This window comes from Vulpes vulpes, chromosome 7, assembly GCF_048418805.1.
Source record: "Vulpes vulpes isolate BD-2025 chromosome 7, VulVul3, whole genome shotgun sequence".
Lineage (NCBI taxonomy): Eukaryota > Metazoa > Chordata > Mammalia > Carnivora > Canidae > Vulpes > Vulpes vulpes.
Window position 1 is genome coordinate 43,089,648 of NC_132786.1, and position 24,936 is coordinate 43,114,583.

General features: G+C 34.2%; 1 pseudogene; it reads left to right on the forward strand.

Annotated features, from left to right (window-relative positions):
- LOC112908935 (synaptotagmin-17-like) overlaps positions 1 to 22,841 on the forward strand; it is a 42,288-nt pseudogene extending 19,447 nt beyond the window's left edge.
- Positions 22,842 to 24,936: the final 2,095 nt, after the last annotated feature.

A 24,936-nucleotide genomic window follows, 5' to 3' on the forward strand; every position in this document is an offset into this window, starting at 1 on the left:
TTTTTGCCTCTGTAGGTTTATTAGGGTATTCTTAGGTATCTTATAGATTTTGGTGCAGTTATAAATGGGTCAATTCCTTGATTTCTCTTTCTCCTGCTTCACTATTGGTATGTACAAATGCAACACATTTCTGTACATTGATTTTGTATCCTGTGACTTTGAATCAGTTCTAGCAATTTTTTGGTAGAGTCTTTTTCGTTTTTCTACACAGAGTATCATGTCATATGTGAATAGTAAAAGTTTGACTTCTTCCTTGCTGATCTGGATGCCCTTTATTTCTTTTTGTTGTCTGATTGCTGAGGCTAGGACTTCCAGTACTATGTCAAATAATGGTGAGAGCGAACATCCCTATCATGTTCCTGACCTTGGAGGAAAAGCTCTCAGTTCTCCCTCATTAAGGATGATATTACCTGTGGTCTTTCATATATGATGTTGAGGTACGTTCCCTATACCCCTACTTTGTTGAGGGTTTTTTTTAATCAAGAATGGATTCTGTATTTTGTCAAATGCTTTTTCTGTGTCTATTGAGAAGATCATACAGTTCTTATCCTTTCTTTTATTAATATGATGTATCACACTGATTGATTTGTGAATGAACTGCCCTTGCAAATCCAGGAATAAACCCCACTTGATTGTGTTAAATGATTCTTTTAATGTACTGTTAGATTTTATTTGCTCGTATTTTGTTCAGAAATTTTGTATCCATGTTCATCTGGGATACTGACCTATAATTCTTCATTTTAATGGGGTCTTTATCTGATTTGGGAATCAAAGTAATGCTGACCACATAAAATGAGTTTGGAAGTTTTCCTTCCATTTGTGTTTTTTGGAACACTTTGAGAAGAATAGATATTAACTCTTATTTAAATGTTTTGTAGACTTCTGGGAAGCCATCTGGCCCTGAACTTCTGTTTATTGGGAGATTTTTGATTACTGATTCAATTTCTTTGCTGGCTATGAATCTGTTCAACTTTTCTATTTCTTCCTGTTTCAGTTTTCATAGTTTATGTTTCTAGGAATTTATCCATTTCTTCAAGATTCCCTAATTTGTTTGCATATAATTTTTCATAATATTCTCTTATAATTGTTTGTATTCCTGGGGCACTTGGGTGGCTCAGGGGGTTAAGTGTCTAACTCTTCAGCTCAGGTCATGATCTAGACGCATGAGACCAAACCCAGCATTGGGCTTCAGGTTGGATGTGAAGCCTGCTTAAGATTCTCTGTCTTCCTGTCTCCCTCTAAATGCCCCTTCCCCCGCCAACCACTCACTCTCTTCCTCTCTAAAAACAAAACTTGTATTTCTTCCATGTTGGTTGTGATCTTTCCTTTCTCATTTGTGATTTTATTTATTTGGGTCATTTCTCTTTTCTTTTTTATAAATCTGGCTAGGGGGTTATCAATTTTATTAATTCCTTCAAAGAACCAGCTCCTAGTTTTTTGATCTGTTCTATTGGGATTTTTTTTCATTGCTTCTATATCATTTCTTTCTGCTCTAATCTTTATTATTTCCATTCTTCTGTAAGCTTTAGGCTTTATTTGCTCTTCTTTTTCTAGCTCCTTTAGGTATAAGGTTAAGTTTGTGTATTTGAGGTTTTTTTGTTTGTTTGTTTTGTTTTTTTGTTTTGTTTTGTTTTGTTTTGTTTTTTTGCTTCTTGATGTAGGCCTGTATTTCTATATACTTGCATCTTATGATTGTTTTTGGTCATCCCAAGGGCTTTGAACTGTTATGTTTTCATTTTCATTTGTTTCCATGTTTTTTTTTTATTTCTTCTTTAATTTTCTGGTTAACCCATTCATTCTTTAGTAGGATACTCTTTAATATACATGTATTTGTGGTCTTTCCAAATGTTTTCTTGTGATTGACTTCAAGCTTCATAGCATTGTGTTTGGAAAATATGCATGGTATGATCTCAATCTTTTTGCATTTGTTGAGACTTGATTTGTAACTCAGTATGTGATTTATTTTGGAGAACGTCCCATGTGCACTCGAAGAGAATGTATATTCTGCTGCTCTAAGATGAAATGTTCTTAATATATCTGTTAAGTCCATCTGATCCAGGGTGTCATTCAAAGCCAGTGTTTCTTTGTTGAATTTTTGTTTAGATGATCTGTTCATTGCTGTAAGTGGGGTATTAAAGTAACCTATTATCAATGAGTTTCTTTATGTTTGTTATTAGTTGTTTTATATATTTAGGTGCTCCCAGGTTGGGGGTATAAATATCTACAATTGTTAGATCTTCTTGTTGGATAGACCGCTTTATTATTGCCCTTCTTCATTTCTTGTTTCAGTCTTTAGTTTAAAATCTAGTTATATATAGTATGGCTAACTTCTTTTGGCATCCATTAGAATGATAAATGGTTCTCCATCTCATTTTAAGTCTGCAGGTATCTTTAAGGATAAAATGAGTCTCTTGTAGGCAGCATATAGATGGCTCTTGTTTTTTATTTTATTTTTTATCCATTCTCATACCTTACGTCTTTTGGTTGGAGCATTTGGTCCATTTACATTCAGAGTGACTACTGATAGATATGAATTTAGTGCCATTGTATCACCAGTAAAGTAATTTCTTCTGGAGATTGTCCCTGTTCCTTTCTACTCTTTATTGCTTTTGGTATTTCTTTCCCACTCAAAGAGTTTCCTTTAATATTTCTTGCAAGACTGGTTTAGTGGTCACAAACTCTAGTTTTTGTTTGGCTGGAAAACTCTTTATCTCTCTTTCGTTCTGAATTACAGACTTTCTGGATAAAGTATTCTTGGCTACATATTTTTCCCATTCAGCATGTTGAATATATCATGCTACTCTCTTCTGGCCTGCCAAGTTTCTGTGGAAAGATCTGCCACCAATAACCTTATTTGTCTTCCCTCATAAGTTAAGGATTTCTTTTCCCTTGCTGTTTTTAGGATTTTTTCCGTATCTCTGTATTTTGCAAATTTTACACAATGTTTTTATGTTTTCCTTGTGTGATGCCTGTACGCTGTTCTCTTCTGTCTGTCTGTCTGTCTGTCTGTCTGTGTCTCTATTTTATCTCTCTGTGATCAGGGCTCCTGCCCCTCCACAGTACCTATAGTCATTTTCTCCCCCAGATCCTGCCTCCACACCTCCTACCTTGCATGATATGGCCTCTTCTCTCCCTCTAGTTGTGTAGTTTGTTCTGTCAGTCCTTAGATCAATTTCATGGGTGCTTAGAATGATTTGATATATATCTAGCTGTGTTCAAGGAACAAGACAAGCATAGAGTCCTCCTCCTACTTACTCCACTATCACAACGCCTATATTTCAAATTTTTTAAAGGAATCTCCAAGCTATTTTCCAGAGTTTTTGCACTAATTTACATACCATTCAACAATTCAAAAGGGTTCCCCTTTCTCCACATTCTCAACAACATTTGAAATTTCTTGTCTTTTTGATACAAGCCGAAAGATATTATGAGGTAATATCTTATCGTGGTTTTGATTTGCATTGCCCTCATGAATGGTGATGTTAAGTATCTTTTCATATATCTCCTGGCCAACTATATGTCTTCTTTGGAAAAATGTCTATTCAAGTCTTCTGTCCATTTTCTTATCAGATTATTTGTTCTTTCCGGTATAGAGTTGTATGAGTTCTTTATATATTTTAGATGATAATCGCTTACCAGATATATCACTTGGAAATATCATCTCTTATTCTGTAGGTGGCCTTTTTGTTTCATTGATGGTTTCCTACTCTATGAAAAAAAAATTAAAAGTGTTTATTTAAACTCCAATTAGTTAACATACAGTACAATATTACTTTCAGCTGTACAACACAGTGATTCAATAATTCCAAACAACACCTGGTGTTCATCACAAATGCACTCCTTAATTCGCTTACCCACTTAATCCATCCCTCCACCCACCTCTATTCTGGAAAACATCAGTTTGTTCCTTATGGTTGAGAGTCTGTTTCCTGGTTTGCCTCTCTCTCTCTTTCTTTTCCCCTTTGCTCATTTGTTTTGTTTTTTAAGTTCTACATATGAGAGGCATATGGCATTTGTCTTTCTCTGATTTCTTTCTCTTAGCATAATGCTCTCTAGCTCCATTCATGTCATTGCAAATGGCAAGATTTCATTCGTTTTTATGGCTGAGTAATATTCCATTGTGTATATATGCCAGTTCTTCTTTATTTATTTATTAGTTGATGGACACTTCAGCTGATTCCATAATTTCATTATTGATGATAATGCTGCTATAAACATCATGGTGCATGTGTCCTTTGAATTAGTATTTTTGTATTATTTGGGTAAATATCTAGTAGTGCAATTGCTGGACTGTAAGGTAGTTCTATTTTTAGCTTTTTCTGGAAATTCCATAGTGTTTTCCAGAGCAGCTGCCCCAGTTTGCATGCCCACCAACAGTGCAAGAGGGTTCCCCTTTCTCACCAACACTTGTTGTTTTTTGTGCTGTTGATTTTAGCCATTCTGACAGGTGTGAGTTGATACCTCATTGAAGCTTTGATTTGCACCATCTTGAATCCTCCACTTGTAAACAATTTCTTTTTGATGTTAACAGTTCTTTAGATGTATTGAAAATGTTCCAAAGGAATGTATCTACTACAGTTAGGCTCTGGTAGAAAATATATTATCTTTAAGAGAAAAGCAACTTCAAAATCCACCTTTCAAAATAATAGTGATCTCATTACAATTTGTTTCAGTAAAACTGAACTATTTAACTGTATATAATGTTAGGTGTTGTTAATGGACAATAAAAGAAGCAAATACTCCATTTTATAAACTCAGAATTCCCTGAGTATTCTTCACTGAGTTAGAGACCACCAGGTAGACTGTTGACAGAAAATGAAAAAAAAAAAATGCTTGCCAACCTTGAGGGCACCTAGAATACAAGCAGGGTTAAAAGAAAACTAACCAATTCAATACATAAATTACTTTAAACAAATAAACAGGTATGCAGTACAGAAAAGTAATTCATAAAGTGAATTTATGTTTGATCTTTAGTTACAAAATTTTACAAATTATTTTATAAATTATTTTAAACATGTCTTGATAAAAAGGTATTTACAGATGGAAGTTTTACATAAACTTGACTTCCTTATCTGAAAAATAAGTCTTTTATAATTTAATATTAGAAATAATATATGTAGTTTTATGCAGCATAAATTTGATTGTTTTATTAAATATAAGATGTATTTTTAATATTTAGTATCTCTTAAATCAGTTTCCATTATATAATCATAGTGTCTTTCGATCATTGTTGGGATATACTGAGATCATTTTATTTTATTTTTATTTTTTTATTCTTTTTTTTAAATTTTATTTATTTATTCATGAGAGACAGAGACACAGGCAGAGGGAGAAGCAGGCTCCATGCAAGGAGGCCGACATGTAGTCTCTTCAACAAACTGTTTAGCCTGCTTCCCCCTCTGCCTGTGTTCCCTACAGGGAACCCGATGTAGGACTCAATCCCAGGACCCCAGAATCATGACTTGAGCCAAAGGCAGACACTCAACCACAGAGCCACCTGGGTGCCCCAGTTACCAGGTTTGTGTGTGTGTGTGTGTTCAGAACACTTGAGATCTACTCTCAGCAAATTTCAAGTATATAGTACCTTATTATTAACTAGAGTCATCATTCTGTACTCTGGGTCTCCAGAATTTATTCATCTTAGAACTGAAAGTTTGCATCCTTTCACTAACACTCTCCTTTGCCCCCATTCCCCAGCCCTTGGTAACCACCATTCTACGCTGTAACCATGAGTTCAACTATTTTAGGTTCCATATAGAAGTGATACACGCAGCATTGTCTTTTGTGTCTGACTTATTTCATGTAGCATAATGTCCTCCAGATTCATACATGTTGCAAATGGCAATTTCCTTTTTTAAAAAGGCCGGATAATATTCCATTTTCTCTCTCTCTCTCTTTCTCTCTCTCTCTTTATTGCCTTTTCTTTATCTATTCATCTGTTGATTGGCAGTTAGTTTCCATGTCTTGGCTACTATGAATAATGCTGCAGTGAACATGGGAGAACAGATATCTCTTTGATATTTTATTTCCTTTGGACATATAACTAGAAGTGAGATTGGTGGATGATATAATAGTTCTACTTTTAACTTTTTGAGAAAGCTCTATACTGTTTCCCATACAACTGGCTGTACCAATTTACATTCCCACCAACAGTATATGAGAACTCACTTTTCTCTACATCCTTGCCAACACTTGTTATTTTTTCACTGGTTGGTCATAGCCATCCTAACAAGCGTAAGGTGACAGCTCATTGTGCTTTAGATTTGCATGTCCCTGATTAATAGTGATATTGAACGTCATTTATATACCAGTTGGACATTTGTATGTCTTCTTTGGAAACAGGTCTGTTTAGATACTTCGCCTGTTTTTAAATAGGGTGATTGATTGATTGATTGATTTAGCTATTGTGTTGTATAAGTTCCTTATATAGTTTGGATATTAACCCATTATCAGATAGGTGATTTACAAATATTTTCTTCCATTCTGTGGTTTGTTCATTTTGTCACTTGTTTCCTTTGCTGTGCGAAGACTTCTCAGCTTGTTATATATATATATATATATATATATATATATATATATATATATCCCCACTTGTTTATATTTGCTTGTGTTGCCTACGTTTTGGTGTCAAATCCAAAAAAATGCTGTCAAGACCAATGTCAAGGATGTTTCCTCCTGTGTTTTCTATTAGGAATTTTCAGGTTTCAGATTTTATACTTAAGTCTTTCATTCAATTTGATTGTAAGCTAAGGGTCCAATTTTATTATTTTGTAAATGGAAATCCAGTTTTCTGGATACAGTTTGCCTTATTAATTAATTGGTCAAATTATATCCAATGATGCATAGTTATTTTTATATGTATCATATAGTTCCTCCTGAATTATTGAGTGGCTGAAACTTGGATCTGTGCTTTTTTTCATGCTTTGGTCAATTTAATGAAACTACAACTCAGTAAGCAGAACCATCAACCTGGCTGACAATAGTCACTCCATATCTGCTCTGAGATATTCTCTATTTTTTATCTCAAAGTCAGGATGCCTGGGGTGGCTCAGTGGTTGAGTGTCTGCCTTTGGCCCAGGTTATGATCCTTGGGTCCTGGGATCAAGTTCTGCATTGGGCTTCCCAAGGGAGCCTGCTTCTCCCTCTGCCTATGTCCCTGCCTCTCTGTGTCTCTCATGTTTAAATAAATAAAATCTTAGAAAGAAATCACTAACTTTGGTAATCAGTAAACTATATATGACCAATATGCTATGCTCCAGTTGACCATAAGATTTATGGATTGGTTAACTCTTTGAGGCTTGGGTGAAGTTTTATACACTCTTGCTAAATGACATCTTATAGGAACTTCAGGAATCTTTTTCACAAGCCCAACAGTTCCTTCATAAATAAGACTGTAGTCAAGATACACTACTTTAAAAACACACAAGTCCACTAATTATCAAAAAGGTAAGTAGGTCTTGACAGGAAGAAAATAACAGAAATTGGTATGTACAGTTTTGAAAAGATGTGATGTCATAGCAAACTCGGGGACACTTAGAAACAAGAATAAACCACTTCATCGTAGCAGTATAATAATCAAGTTCTAGGGAAACTATAAACTGAGATAACCATCTCTGACACCAGAAAGGAAGCTAAGCTTTGTGAGTTTTCCCTTCGTCATTCTCATTAATGCAGATGAACAAAAAAACTTAACTTAATGGTGCTTTGCAGCACTAATTATTTGGTAATAATCAAAAGGTTTCATGATCTGAAAAAGTTGTTTCAGTACAGCCCATTAAACAATATGAAGAGCTATTATTCCATGCTACTACCTTTCTGCCGCTCAGGTGTTCATTTGCCAGATGCTTTCTAATTAAGAGCATATAAAAGGAGAATAACATGAATTGCACAATCAGGTGAATTTATCTAGTCCAATTTTGGTGCCAATAATAAGTATTATATTTTATTACAATTTTATCAAGATAATCATTTTCTCAATGTTTATATTGACACTATTTTAAACCACTAAAAAAATCCTCTGAGGCTAGTTAATTATGTGAATCATAGAGATGAAAGACTTCTCTAAATTTAGACCAGCTAAAATAACAGCATACATGTTTGTCTTACCAATATGTATAGTTATCTAAAATTCATACCAAGTGATTTGTAGTAAACCAGTCTCCTGCTGAAGATTTTTATTCTATATATTCCATAACTACTCAGTTGTGGTACTTGTGTGTACAATGGTCCCTTAAATATCTGTAAACCAGAGAGGGGGAGTGAGGAAAAGAATGAAAAGGAAAGGATGAGGATAGAAAAGAGAAAAGAATTTAAGTCATTACCCAAAGATACTCATTTTATTGTTTCCCTTTGCTGTCCCTTTACAATTGGGAAATTGATTTTGGACTTTTTCCACACTTGCTAGGAAAAAAAAAAAATCTCTTTCTCTTGGCTTCTTTGATCCAGGGAGTTGGTAACTCAGAATTGCTGTTAAGATAACAGCATCCCTTCTGCTCATTGTTGGATTGTAGTTTTGAAGCCAGAGCTTTAAGAGATTTGTACAGGTGCAAAGGTAAATTGGTAGGCAGGAAATAGACATCAGTACCATCACATGCCGCTAAAATAGACTGAATTTTAAGAATTAAATGCATCTAAACCAACTTTTTGCCATGACTTTAGAGAACAAAAACAGCAACAAAAATCTTGTTTTAAACATAACATTGGCTTGTAGTCAAAATAATGCAGGTTTTTAGGACAGTGATACTTAGATCCTTCTGGAGAAATATCATCCTAAAATCTGAAAAGGGATTTAATACCATAAGGGACATATCTTCAAGATTTAATCTGTGTATAGGTTATGATCCAGTTTGCATAGATTCAATCCTGACTCTGTCACTATGGAAAATCTTTTCAGTCACCATGTGCCTCAGTTTCCTTTTCTATAAAAGGAAAATAGCAGTATATTCTTACAGGAAATGTCTACTCAGATCCTTTGCCCAATTTTCAGGGTTGTCTTTCTACTATTGAGTTGTAATAGTTATTCACATATGTTAGATACAAGTCAAATACAAGATATGTATATTTTTTTGCTATTATGAATAACAGTACTATGAACATTTCTGTATATCTATGCTGTATACGTGCAAAAATTTCTCTTGGCTACAAAAATTACTGGGTCAGAGGGTATGTAGATGTAAACCCATACTCTCTCCAAAACATGGCATTGTGCACCTTTAAATTTTGGCCATAAAAGAGTTATAAAATAATATTTCATTGTGGTCTTGATTTGCATTTTACTGATCATATATGATTACTAGCCATATGTTTTTCTCTTCACGGAAATTCACTTTGCTATCTGTTTTTTATTTTCTTAATTAGTTTATGGAGTTCTTTATATATCTTTGATATTAATCCTTTGCCAGTTTTCTGTATTATGAATATCTTCTATGAAATTGCAATTTCTTTTCATTTTCATAAAGGTTTTATTCAGTGAATAAGTGTACTTAATTTTAATTTAGTCAAAAATATCTATCTTTTCTTGTTTAGGACAATGATTTTTAATCTTATTTTAAGAAATAGTTGTCTGAAAAAAAAAAGAAATAGTTGTCTGCCACAGCTGTAAACATTACACAACCAATTTTCTTCTGATAGTTTTAAAGATGTTGAGTTGCCTTCTCTTCTTCCTCTTTTCTTTCCCTTTTTCTTCATTTTAATTTGTTTTACCTAATAATACCTGTGAAACAGGAATCCATTTTTGTCTTTATCCACATGGACAACTTACCCTTATTCCAGTTTTATTTACTGAAGAGTTTCTCTTTTCCTTGCCTTTGTCTATATCAAACTTGATAGGATGACTATATTTCCAGGAAACAATGTTTAAGAGATAACACTCTTAAAAAAAAAAGATTTTATTTATTTACTTATGAGAGACATAGAGAGGCAGAGACATAAGCAGAGGGAGCAACAGGCTCCCTGCAAGGAGCCTTATGTGGGTCTTGATCCCAGGACCCTAGGATCATGCCCTGAGACGAAGGCAGACACCCAACCACTGAGCCACCCAGGCATCCTGATAACGCTCTTCCTTAAGTTCATAACTTAAGGCTGACTGGGCAAGTCTTCCTCTCAGCTCTTATTCTTCTGTAATATCTTGGCTATTATTATTCCTTTACTTTCCATGTATATTTTAGGGTGTACTTTTATACTTTCTATTCAATTTCTTTTCTTCTTCTTTCTAGTTGAGGGGGGTCAGCAAACTAGGGGTCATATTGGCCTGAAACTTACTTCTATATGGCCAGAGACTTGGTGGTTTTTACATTTTATTTGTTTATTTATTGGTTTTTACATTCTTAAATAGTTATCTGACAGACACCAGGTGTGGTCCACAAGCCCTAAACTCTAATAGCTGGCCCTTTACAGAAGAAGTTCCCCAAATTCTATTCTAGAAGATTTACTCAATCTACTTTCAATTAATTAATTCATTATTCAAATTTATGTTTTCAGATATTTACTTCATATGTATTGTTCATTCTTTCAAAAAAGTTTTGCCTAATATCTATTCTTGTTCTGTTAACATGTTTTCTTGTTCATAGACATACTGTTAGTCTTTTCCTAATAATTTTGTAGAATATTTCATTAGATTAGTTTTATATTCTTGGTCTATCTTTCTAATATGTCTGCTACCAATGGATATCTGTGGTTTAATATGCTCTTTTCCCCTTTTAAATTGTTAGGCTCCTTAAATATCTCATCATTTTGACCTCCAGGCCCAATGATGAAGAAACCTAAGCATTAGAAAGCCAGTCACCAGATCCTCAGTCTATAAAACAGATCTACATATTAGGATTTTACTCTTCACTTCCCAAAGACAAGGCACTCCTTAGATTATGATTTGTCAGCCCTGGGAATTTGGAAAAGAAAATACTAGAGATCAGTTAGGAAGCACTTATTTTTCTGAGATCTTCATTTACAGGTGTATTTCTCAAGGTAATATGTGGATAAGCAAAGAGGAACTCCAAGAAATATGTCCTTTACTACTTCTGCCACAGCCTAATGAGGCTATCTACTGCCCAGATCAGAGTCATCACTTCATCCAATTATCTCAATCCCCACCCCTTGACCTAAGGGTTTCCCACAATTTTCTTGGTACTTTTTTTTTTTATCTTCAACTGCTCTTGGAATCATCTTGGACGAGGGAGCCAGTAACAGCTGCTAAAAGAAATTATACATAAAAAGTTTATATTTAGTATCAAAAATATACACAAGCCAATTGATATGCTTGTTTAAATCACTGATGGAGTCATATCCTGACAAAGTTTAGGCTGTAATTTTCCAAATAAACTTTGCCTAATTGGCTGTAAGAATGAAGTAGGCAAGTTCAATACTTCCTCCAAATTATTTATGGTTACATAATGCATACACAATAAGGGCCCCATTTGATTTATAGCAATATTTGATTGAATTTACAGAGTAAAAGGAACCCTAAGAAAAGAAATTGAATAGCTAGCCAGAGAAGTTGTGTTCCTGATAGAGAACAGAATTGAAACAAATAGCTAGCTGGAAGCTAGTTGGAACATCAATACCTGACAGAAAATCTGGCAAGACAAAATAGATTCCTTTAGCTAAATATAATCTATACATAACCTAGAGGCTCTACTTTGGGAATAGTTACCCTATTCCTGAGAACTAGTCCTCTGTGTAATTTTATAAAGTCCCAAGTGATTGCTCCAAGTAGAATGTTCTATGAAAATATTTAAATCTTGTTTGTCTGCATCTTGCTATTCAGGAAATCCATGCATTTATGCCTGTGTTGAAAATGTGGCCATCGTAGCTAATGAAACTGTAAGTGGATAAAAAAAGAAAGTGATTTGTTAAATGTTTCAGAGCAGTTGCATCAAAGTCAATGTACACAAGTTGACAAGTCAAAAGTCTAATCAAAACTCACTTTTCTTGAGATGCTGGCAGAAAAGGAACTACTTGTTATTTTAGTGGTGCCATAAAAGTAAATAGCCACAATTACTGAGACTGAAATGGACATTTAGTAAGTATAGAATCTCTATTTTTTAAAAAATTCTATTTATTTATTCATAGGAGAAACACAGAGAGAGGCAGAGACACAGACGGAGGGAGAAGCAGGCTCCCTGTGGGGAGGCTGAGGTAGGTAGGACTTGATCCCTGACCTGGGATCACATGGTGAACTGAAGGCAGACACTCAACTGCTGAGCCACCCAGATGTCCCAATACTCAATTTATTTTTTAAATATTGAGGAATAAGAGTCTACTTCTGAGGAATAAGACTCTACTGCTTTCATAGTTTAGGGACACTCTTACAATTTGAAATAATTATGATAAATAATAATCATTACCATACAAATGTAAAGTCACTTAGGCAGACATTCTTTAAAACCATTGTCTCTATGGACAGTTTTTGAGCAATCACATGTATTAGCCATTCTGCAAATCACCCATCTCCAGAAAGCAAGATGGGTATACCTGGTCACCCATGTATATGTACACCAGTCACCAGTCCATTTGTATATTATGTTATATCCTAGCCACTAACTCTAGTTACAGTTCATCTGTATACAGTAGTACTTTTAGTTGAAAAGAAATATCTAATATGTTTTGCCTTCACTTAAAGTTTGGGATAGTTGTAGCATTTAAGTAAATATATCCAACTGGTGAACTCTTACTCTGGGGGATGGGAGGGTAATTTCCACATCTATTTAATTAAAGGCATTCATTGCCCTTTGCAATTAGTCAGTTGCCTTTTGCCTTCATTAATGGGTCTTCTGATGTTTGATACTTAATTTAAAATTCATCCAAATTTCTTTTTTGACCTTGAGAAATGCAGTATTTAAACCAAGAAGTCAAAACATTTTTATACAGGTTTGGAAAGGAGAGGAATTGGGAAGAAAATCAGTAAAGAAAATGTTCCATTGTTAACAAATGTTTTCTTCCCTGGGAAAAAATTCCAACACTTTCCATGGATATCACAGTCTTATGTCCAAGATAAACTAAAACAAAAACATCTCCATCTAATAAATCTGGTCAAGAATAAATATATGTATATTTCCCACCACCATCACCACCAAAAAAAAAAGTTATTTTAAGATATATGGGAGGCATCTTAGCCTCAGATTTCAGAGCGTGAGCATTGGTACTGGATTTCCTGGATTAAAATCCTTATATTGCTCATTAGCTCTGTGACTCTGGCCAATTTTCATAACTTCTCTGTGGCTAAATGTATGAGAATTCTAATAAAAACTACTTGATATGTATGTTTGTTCATAGAAATTAAATGTAATCTTACATTTAAAACTAAAAAAAATATTTTACATGCAAGGCAAATCCTTAATGATTTCATTGTTAAATTCAAACAAAATGCTATCACCATTAATTCATAATTGCTGTAGGCACATGAAAGAATTGGAAGGAGGCATACAATGGTGATGGTGCTGAATACCTTCATATTTTATTCTAGATACTCTTTGAGACATCATCACTCTTTGGGGGCTGCCCATGATCTAGAAACACAGCATAAAAGCCAAAGATACTTGCTCCCTTGAACTTCCTTTGCAGGTTGGGCACAGCCTCATGACCCAACATCATCAAGTAGATTTTCAACCAAGAGCTAATGATATCCAGGAAAGAGGTTTGTGGTGCATCTTCACTGGCCCCTACAGTCATCAGATAGGAGTGTCAAGGGTGCTATTGTTGTGTCTGATTCACTGCCCATACAGTCAACCTAGCAAGCCGGCCATTCAGAATTCAGCAGTATCCTCAGGATGGGTGATTCCAGGCATTTTTTCTGTTTGCAGACTCTAAGGCTGCCTCCTTAACCCTCTAGAGGTTCTATAAGCTACCCAATATCCTTTTAATATCCTTCTTTTCTGCTTAAAAAAATCAGTCAGCATCAATTTATGTTTAGGTATAATTAAGATCTGTGATTAATAGAATTTGAGCATTATTGAAGCCCTCTTCATAATAGTGTATGATATATATTAACACTGTGCTTTTTAAAAAAGATTTCTTAAGCAGGAAAAAAGTCAACCACAAGTTCTATTTTTTAATCACATTGTTGTTGTTGTTATTTTAGTGTTGAATTGTGTAAGTTTTTTATATATTTTGGATATCAACTCCTTATTAGATATTTTGCTTGCAAATAGGATTGTTTACTTAATATCTCTTTATGCTACTATGTTATTTGCATATAGAAATGCAATAGATTTCTATATGTTAATTATGTACCCTACAGCTTTATTGAACTCATTTATTATTTCTCATAGTGTTTTGGTGGAGTCTAGGGTTTTCTGTATGTAAATTATCATATCATCAATAAATAGTAACAGTTATACTTTTTCCTTACCAATTTGGATGCCTTTTATTTTTTCTTCTTCATTTTTTTTATCTGATTGCTGTAGCTGAGACTTCCAGTAATATGTTGAATAAAAGTGGCAAGAATGGACATCCTTGTCTTGTTCCTAATTTAGAAAAAGGCTGTTTTTCACCATTATCTAGATGTTTGCTGTGGGTTTTTCATATATGGCTTCTATTATGTTGAAGTATGTTCCCTCTAAACACACTTTATTGACAGTTTTTATCATGAATGGCTGTTGAATTTTGTCAAATACTTTTTCTGAATCTATCAATTTTATCATGTGGTTCTTATCATTCATTTTGTTACTGTGTTGTGCTGTACTGCAATGATTGATTTGTAGATACTGAGCCATTCTGGTACCTCTGGAATAAGCCTCACTTGATTGGGGTGGATTATTCTTTTAATATATTTTTAAATTTGGTTTGCAATACTGTATTGATAATTTTTACAGCTATGTTCACCAGGGATATTGGCCTATAGTTGTCCCCATTTTGTGGTGTCTTTTTGGTTTTGGTATCAGGGTAACGCTGGTCTCAAAGAATGAAATTAAGTTTTCCTACTTCTAGTTTTTGGAATGGTTTGAGAAGAATAAATATTAGCTTTTCTTACATGTTTAGTAGAATTCATCCATGAAGCCAGCTGGGTCTGTTTGCTTAGGAATTTTTTATTATTCATTCAATTTCATTACTAGTAATTGGTCTGTTCAGATTTCCTATTTCTTTCTGACTCAGTTTTGGATCATTGTATGTTTCTAGGAATTCATTATTTTTTTCTAGATTTTCCAATATACTGGCATAAAATTTTTCATAGTAGTCTCTCATAATCCTTTGTGTTTCTGGGATTTGCTTATTTCTCCTCCTTCATTTCTGATTTCAGCCCTTTCTCTTTTCATCACAATAAATCTGGCTAAAGGTTTATCAATTTTGTTTATTTTAAAAAAACCAGCTCTTTGTTTTATTGATCTTTTCTACTGTAGTTTTCATGTTTATTTCATTTATTCATGTCCTGATCTTTATTATATCCTTCCTTCTATTAATTTTGGGATTGGTTTGTTCTTATTTTTCTAGTTTCTTTAGGTGTATGTTAGATTGTTTATTCAACATTTTTCTTGGAGTAGGCCTGTTATCGGTATAAACTTCCCCCCTTAGAACTGCTTTTACTGCATATCAAAGATTTTGAACTGTTGTGTTTCCATTTTCATTTGTCTCCAGGCGTTTTTTTTATTTCCTCTTTGGCTTCTTCATGGCCCATTTATTGTTTAATAGTATATTGGTTAGCCTCCACATGTTTGTGTTTTTTCCAGTTTTCTACTGGTAACTAATATCTAATTTCATACCATTTTGGTTAGAAAATATATGTGATATCATTTCAATCTTCTTAATTTTACTGACACTTTTTGTGGGATAACGTGCTCTGTCCTGGAAATGTTTCATATACACTTGAAAATAATGTGTACTCTGCTGTTTTCTAATGGAATGTTCTGTGTATATCTATTAAATCCATCTGCTCTAATTGCGTCATTCAAAGCCCCCTGTTTCCTCATTGATTTCTGTCTGGATGATTTATACATTGATGTAATTAGGGTGCTAAGGTCCCTTATTATTATTGTATTACTGTCAATTTCTCTCTTTATGTCTGCTACTATTTGCTGGATGTATTTAGGTGCTTCTAGGTTGGGTGCATAGATACTTACTATTATTATTGATCATTGTTGGGATTGATCCCTTTATCTTTTATCATTATGTAATATCATTTTTTCTCTCTTGTTACAGTCTGTTTTAAAGTCTAATACATTATACATAGTATGCATTTTATATATATATATATTATATTTTTATATTTTGTCTGATGTAAGTATTGCTACTCTAAGTGTCCCAAGTGTTTTTTAGCTTCAATAAGCATGGAGTATATTCTTCCACCCTTCATTTTAGTCTCTATGTGTCTTTAGGTCTAAAGTGAGTCTCTTGTAAGCAGCATAGAGTTAGGTCTTGGTCGTGAATGCACTTTATGGCTTTTGATTGAAGCATTTAGTTCATTTATATTTGAAGTAATTATTGCTAGATATGTACTTATTGCCATTTTGCTAATCATTTTCTAGATTTTTCGTAGTTCTTTTCTGGACTTTTTGTAGAAGTACTTCCTCTTTTAGCATTATTCTTTTTATTTGTAACAAGGGATCATAAATATGTTTTCACTTCAATTAAAAAGTCTAACTAATTTTACTGCATACCTAATGGTGCTAGATACATATTTATTTGGCCAAGACAATATAATGTATTGTGCAAAAAACTGTCTCTAATATTTCAATATTGGAAATAATAGCATAATGAATACACTTCTATGTATACTTTTTTTCACATTTCACCTAGTATTTTCTTCAAATATTAGAATAGGAAAAACACTGAGTGGGTCCCTCTGTGAAATAGGAAAAGAATTCAAAGGCAAATATAATATGTATATTTCATCTTCTGTCTATATTAATGTGCTCTTTAGAACAGCACCATATGATAGAATTTTCTGCCATAATGAAAATATTCCATATCTAGGCTATACAATATAGGAGCCACTAACCACACATGGTTATTGATCACTTGAAATGTTGCTAGTATGACTAAGGAAAGGACTTTTAATTTTAATTATTTTAAATTATTTTAAATTTAAATACCCATATTTATACCATGTTGAACAATGAAGTTCTACATCTTTTATGACTTTTTTTCTTAATCATTATCTTACATGAATATTATAAGGCTACCTCTGTTTTTGTATGTTCTTGCATGGCACCCTTTACCACTTCCTTTACTGACAATGATTTTTTTTATATTTTATATCATATACACTTGATTTCCTGCAGAAAGTTGGATATAACTTCTCCCAGATAGGAAAAATAAAAATAACTAAATAAGTGATATAATTACTTTTATGTTTTCATAGGTAATCATTAGCCTAATTCCTGGAGTCTGTTAATATCAAGAGTATCAAAAATGACAGAGAATCTTTGTGTCAAACCTACTTTAAACAAAGCATGTGGCATATTTTTATTTCTTCTTTTTGCTGCTTCTTAGTTACCAACTCTCCAGTCTTTGAGTATTTCAATTAAAAAATATTTTACCACATTTAAACTTTCATCCTAGAAAACTTTTTAATATTTAGTTTTAGCTTTATAATGAAGTGTATAATAGTCATTTTATTTGTGTCTTTAATCTCCATTAATGTCATATCTTCCTCATTTGTGTGCTTTTATTTATGTTTAATGTTTGTTCTTCTAACAGATGAAGTACTAACATACATATAAATTAATTGAGTTATATAACCTTTTCCCATCAAAACTTCTTATGCCTCGTTCCACTGTTTTCTGGATTTTAAGGTTGCATTCTTCAACTATGATACTAACTGCTTTGGGAGACTTTTGAAACTTTTTTTTTCCCTAAATGGATGATGTTGTGGGCTGAATTGTTTCCTCTAAATTTTATGTATTGAAACTCTAAAGCTCATGTGACTATATTTGAAGATAAGGCCTTTATGGAGGTAAGTTAGGTAAGTTAAATGAGGACATAGGGTGGGGCCCTAATCCAGTAGGACAGGTGTCTTCTGAAAACAAGAAGATAGTTCAGAGATTCTCTCTCCACGCACAGAGAAAACTGAGGCCATGTAAGGATTCAGCAAGAAGGCAGCCCTGTGGGCACCTGTGTGGCTCAGTAGGCTAGGCAACCAACTCTTGTTTCTGGTTGGGGTAGTGATTTTGAGGTTGTGGAGCTTCAGTGAGACTTCAAGCTCAGTGTGGAGTCTGCTTCAGATTCTTTCTCCCTCCACCTCTACCCCTCCCCGCTCTCTATCTCTCAAATAAATAAAGTCTTAAAAAAAAAAAAAAAAAGGCAGCAGCTGTGTGCAAGCCAGGAGGAGGTATCTCCCCAGAAAACAACACTGCCTGTCCCAGCAAACTAATACAGATGTTCTTGAGATTTCCCTCTAGTTTGTTTTGAACTAAATTTAGGAACATCTATTATGCATATGAACACTCTACATTCTCTGTCATCTCATTAGTTTAATTTTATGTTTCTTCATCTGCATTTAAGAAACATTATTGAAGTTGTTATCTGCCTTACATTTGATTTTTCTTCTGAAGCATTTCCATTTCTTACTGCCAGTATGAATTTGCCTTTAAATATTGTATTTTTATTTATTTGAAATCTTTACTTTACTTCATTTACCTTCTTTTTCATGCTGTTCTGTTACCTACACTTCCATTTTCTTCACTTTTTATCTGTTTGTTCTCTCTGTGTGACCTGCTGCTCCTTTTCTAAAGAGACCATATCTCTATTTATTCTGTAGATTATTCTAAACACCTCCCTGGAATTTGTAAATAGATCCTCTAATAAATCATTTTGCAGAGTTTTGCTTTTCCAGATTCCCAGGAGACATTTTTTTTCTTCCTCATTCTACAATGATTTTAATAGCCTACATTTAGTTTCTATTCTTACCTATCCTTGAGCCAAGGAAATCTATACAGACATGGGATTGTTTCATTTACCTTCATTCTCTGTTCCTGACCTCTATCCTCTACAGTTGTAGGGCTGTTGATGTTAATGTCTTCATGTCAAATTTCTTGTTTCTAATAAGATTTTTCCTGGTTAATCTGCCTCTTTCCTCCACTGCCCAGTCCTCTGGTACCTAAACTGACATGGTGCAGGAAAAAGTAAGTTTCTCCATTTGTCCTTCTCCTGAGTGTGAAGTTACCAGAAAGTTCTCTACCAGCAATCCACTCCTAGTTTATTTTCAATAGTTTGCTGGGATTTTTGCATTTCTCTTAAAATAAAGGAAACTAACAAGCAGAGAGACAAGGGACAGGAGAGTAATAGCTACCTGCCCCATTGGATATCATTTTTAAGATTATAGGGAAATATTTATCTTTCTAGATATAATAAATTTCAAATTTCTGAATTAGAGAAGAAATACTTGGAGGTATTGACAAAGATTTTCTCCTTGACCAAACTCTGGTGAGGCTTCTCTCTCTGAGCTCTCTTCTTGAGTAGGACCTAATTTGGGGCTTTCCTGTTTATTTCTGCATTGTCTAATTTTAGAGGAAATCCTACTACATCAGCTTAGCCAGATTTCCCACCCTCAATATCTAAGCATGCTCAATATCTGATCAGATTCCTCATTCTCCATGATCCCCTATGTGATATTTGATCACACTGGCTTGCACACAGCAAAATTCTGTTAGGTCAGTTTAGCCAGAAAATACCCCCTTACCCCTGGTGTTTCCTTTTGGTAATTTACATCCACTGACCACACACACACACCCTGCTCCTTGGCTATAAATTTCCATTCTTCCTTGTTTTTGCAGTTGAGCCCACTCTTCCTATTGTTAAACCATGCAGTAGCCCCATCTATTGCAAGAGTCCTTCTAAATAAAACCTACCTCACTTTCTTTAAAAAGTTTCATGAATAATTATTTTCTTTCATGACATGGAGCCTCTTCTTACTTTTCAAGTAGTCTATTTCATAAAGCAAAGATGCAATGAGTCATATGGTTAGGCTGAACAAAATATAAGTGTATGTTTGCATGCGTCAATTGCATCAATCAATTGCTAATATAAAGCTTTGAATCAGACCCTTGTTAGAAATGGCAAGACAGATTTTATTCAGACTGTTGAAGTAGAGGAAAGAGACTTTAGTTCAGCTGAATTCAATTGAGAACTGAGTTCAACTCTTAATACAGCAAAGACAGTAGGGATTTATAGCCTACAAGCAGAATGGAGAGGTCAGTGAATGAAAAAAATGCTAAGAGATATCAACCTTAACTGGTTTAACAGATTTCCTACTAAAGGCAGATTAATGACCTAGATATCAAGGATAGGGGGATAAGGATTATGCTCACATATCATGGATCAGAGGATACTCAGTAAAACTGGGTTCAGCAAGCCATGGGCACAAAACACGAAGTTGAAGTCCTAGTCATGAAAATGGGAACTGACATTCTCGTCTTGTTTCTCATTTTAGAGGAGAAACTTTTAGTGTTTCACCATTATGATATTAGCTATAGTTTTGTCATTTTGGGCTTTATCATTTTGAGGCATGTAACTTCTAAACCCATTTGTTTTGAGTTTTTATTATGAATGGATGCTGAATTTTGTCAAATACTTTTTCTGGATCTATTGAGATGATCATGCAATTTTCATACCTCATTTTATAATTGTAGTTTCTACATTGATTGATTTGCATATATTGGACCTTCTCTGCATCCCTAGAATAAATCTCACTTGATTGTGATGAATGATTTTTTAATGTATTTTTTAGTTTGACTTTCAAATATTTTTTTGAGGATTTTTGTGTGTATATTCATCAGGGATATTGGCCTATAGTTTTCTCTTTTTGTAGTGGTTTCATCTGGTTTTGATGTTAAGGTAATGCTGGCCTCAAAAGATGAAAGTTCTTCTTCTTATTCTAGTTTTTGGAATATTTTGAGAAGAATAAATATTAACTCTTCTGAATGTTTGGTAGAATTCACCTGTGAAGCCATCTCAATTTGTACTTTTGTACTTTCTGGGAGTTTTTTGATTACCAATTCAATTTCATTTCTAGTTATTAGTCTGTTCAGATTTTCTATTTCTTCCTAATTCAGTTTTGGAAGATTGTATGTTTTAGGAATTCATCTATTTCTTCTAGATTGTCCAATTTGTTGGCATATAATTTTTTGTAGTAGTCTCATAATCCTTTGTATTTCTTTGGTATTAGCTGTGACTTCTGCTTTTTCAGTTTCTATTTTATTTATTTGAGTCCTTTTTATTGTCATGAGTCTGGCTAAAGGTTTATCAATTTTCTTTATTTTTTTAAGGAATCAGCTCTAGGTTTTACTGATTTTTCTCTATTGCATTATTCTCGATTACATTTATTTTTGCTCTGATCTTTGTTATTTCCTTTTTTTCTACTAACTTGGGGCTTTGAACTTTACATACGTTTAGATTGTTTATTTGAGATTTTTCTTTTCTCTTGAGGCAGACCTGTATTTCTATAAACTTCCCTTTTAGAACAGCTTTTATTGCATACCACAGATTATTTTTGGGTTTTTTTTTAAGTTTATATTTAAATTCTAATTAGTTACAATAGGTCAAAGATGCTCATCCTCAGACACATCCAAGTCTATGTATAGCCTGATTTGGAGGATTTCAAGTCTTAAATCCATATGACCCAGCTCCCCACTCATTGATATTAGACACATGGAACTCGGCGTTCTCAACATCAAAAAGGAGCCCACCTAGCTCCTATGCTCAGACAGACCTATGCTCCAGCTGGCTATTTCAGAAAGTTTGAGCCCAAGCTATACTCCCTCAATTCCAACAGTGATGATGTGGACTTTCTGACAGATAAAGAGAGCTTGTCCAAATATCAGCTGGGTATGCTGCACTTCAGCATTCTGTATGACCTGATGCACAACCACTCGACAGTGAGGGTGATTTAGGCCAAGGACCTGCCACCCCCACCTCCCATGATGACTCATGCCAGGACAAGGCCCACCCAAACCCTTATATTAAGATCTGTCTCCTAAATACCCACCATTTGCTTCAACGTGGATGGAACTGGAGGGTATTATGCTGAGTGCAGTAAGTCAATCGGAGAAGGACAAACAGTGTATGTCTTCATTCATTTGGGGAATATAAATAATAGTGAAAGGAAATATAAAGGAAGGGAGAAGAAATGTGTGGGAAATATCAGGAAGGAAGACAGAACATAAAGACTCCTAACTCTGGGAAACGAACTAGAGGTGGTGGAAGGGGAGGAGGGCGGGGAGTGGGGGTGAATGGGTGACGGGCACTGAGGGGGACACTTGACGGGATGAGCACCGGGTGTTATTCTGTATGTTGGTAAATTGAACACCAATAAAAATTAATTTATTAAAAAAAATTTAAAAAATAAGATCTGTCTCCTAACTGACCAAAAGAACTTTAAACAGAGGTGGGTCATTTGTCCAATGCAAGACCCAGAAACTCTTGTTTGAGGAGTGTTACACCTTAGGGACCCCCTTCCCAGAAGTGCAGAGGAGGATCCTGCTGCTAACCATGGTAGATTTTGAGAAGTTCTCCTGCCACTGTGTCATTGGAAAGGTTTCCCTACCTTTGTCAGAAGCTGACCTGGTGAAGGATGGGCACTGGTGGAAAGTGCTAATTCCCAGTTCTCAGAATGAAGTAGAGCTGGGGGAGTTGCTTCTGTCTCTGAACTATCTCCCAAGTGCAGGGAGATGGAATGTTGATGTCATTTGAGCCAAGCAACTTCTTCAGACAGATGTGAGCCAAGGTTCAGCCTCCTTTGTGGAAATCCAATGATACATGGACTCAGGCTTGTGAAAACAAAGAAGACTTCCTTCTAAAGAGGCATAATTGATCCTGTTTACAGTAAATCCTTCAGCATCAAAGTTCCCCAAGAAGAACTTGAAAATGCCAACTTAGTGTTTACAGGATAGAACAACTCTGTGATCAGCCTGTGAACAGACCTGGAAACTGATATTGCTGTGGCATAAAGAAACAAGACAGTAGCTATGAAAGTAAAACATTTGAAAAAATAATAAATTTCAGTTAGTTAATGTACAGTGAAATATTAGTTTTAGGTGTACAACATAGTGACTCAGCACTTCCATACAACACCTGGTACTCATCCCAAGTGCCCTCTTTAATCCCCATCATCTATTTAACCCATTCCCCCACCCCCTCTCCTCCAGTAACCATTAATTTGTTCTGTATAGTTAAGAGTCTGTTTCTTGGTTTGCCTCTCTCTTCCTCCACCTTTTCTTGTTTGTTTTGTTTCTTAAATTCTACATATGAGTTCAATCATATGGTACTTGTCTTTCTCCAACTGACTTATTTTGCTTAGCATTATACTCTCTAGCTCCATCCATGCCTTGCAAATGGCTAGATTTCATTCTTTTTTATAGCTAGTATTACATTCTACATATATATAATCTTCTTTAACCATTCATCAGTCAATGGAAACTTGGGGTGTTTCCATAATTTGGCTATTGTAGAGAATGTTGCTATAAACATCATGGTGCATGTATCCTGTTGAAATAGCATTTTTGTATTCTTTGGGTAAATACCTAATAATGCAATTGCTGGATCCTAGGGTAGTTCTAATACTAACTTTCTGAGGAAACTCCATATTGTTTTCTACAGTGGCTGCCCCAGTTTACATTCCCACTAACAGTGAAAGAGGGTTCCCCTTTCTCCACATCCTCATCAACTCCTCTTGTTTCTTGTGCTATTGACTTTAGCCATTCTGACAGGTGTGAAGTGATATCTCATTGCTGTTTTGATTTGCATTTCCCTAATGATCAGTGATGATGAGCGTCTTTTCATGTGTCTGTTGGTCAACTGTATGTCTTCTTTGGAAAAATGTCTATTCATGTTCTTCATTGACTGATTGCTTAGTAGAATATTGTTTAACTTCCACATTTTTTTCAATCTTTTTTTTTTGTAATTGACTTCTAGTTTCATAGCATTGTGGTTGGAAAAGATGCTTGATATTATTTCCGTCTTCTTAAATTTATGGAGATTTGTTTTGTAGCCTAATATGTGGCTTAACCCAGAAAATGTTTTATGTGCACTTGAAGAGAATATGTATGCTGCTGTTTTGGGATGAAATATTGTTTATATCTGTTAAACTCATCCAGTTTAATATGTCATTCGGAGCTGCTGTTTCCTTATTAATTTTCTGTCTGGAAAATCTATCCATTAATGAAAGTGGGATGGTAAAGTCCCCTACTGTTATTATGTTATTGTCAATTTCTCCCTTTATGTCTGTTAATGTTTGCTTTATATACTTATGTGCTCCAGGTTTGGGTGCATAGATACTGAAAATCGTATATCTTTTTTTTTTTAATTGATCCCTTCACCATTGTATGTGTAGTACTCCTATTTTCTCTTGCCACAGTCTTTGTTTTAAAGTCTCTTCTGTCTGATAAAAGCACTGCTACTCCACCTTTTTTTTCTCTTTTATTTGTATGGAATATGTCTTTTCTTCTCTTCACTTTCAGTCTCTATGTGTCTTTAGATCAAAAGTGAGTATCTTGCAGGCAGTATATAGCTAGATTTTGTTTTCTTTTATCCATTCAGTCACCTTACATCTTTTGATTGGAGTATTTAGTCCACTTATATATAAATTAATCATGGATAAGTATGTACTTATTGCCATTTTGTTAATTGTTTTCTGGATATTTTTGTAGTTCTTCTATGTTCTATTTTCTCTTGCTCTCTTTCCTTATGATTTGATGACTTGCTTTAGTGTTATCCTTGGATTTCTTTCTCTTTATTTTGTGTGAATCTATTATAGACTTTAGTTTGTGGTTACTATGCGGTACATATATAACATCCTATGTATATAACAATATATATTAAGTTGATGGTTATTTAAATTTTGCATTTTTAATTTTATGTATCCCTTTACTAATTTTTGTTGATGTAACTTATTTTACTACATTATATCTTTTAACCTTCATATCAGCTTTATGAGTGATTGCTCTGCTATCTTTACTGTATGTTTTCTTTTACCAGTGAAGTTTCCTCTTTTCATAATCTTCTTACTGTTTG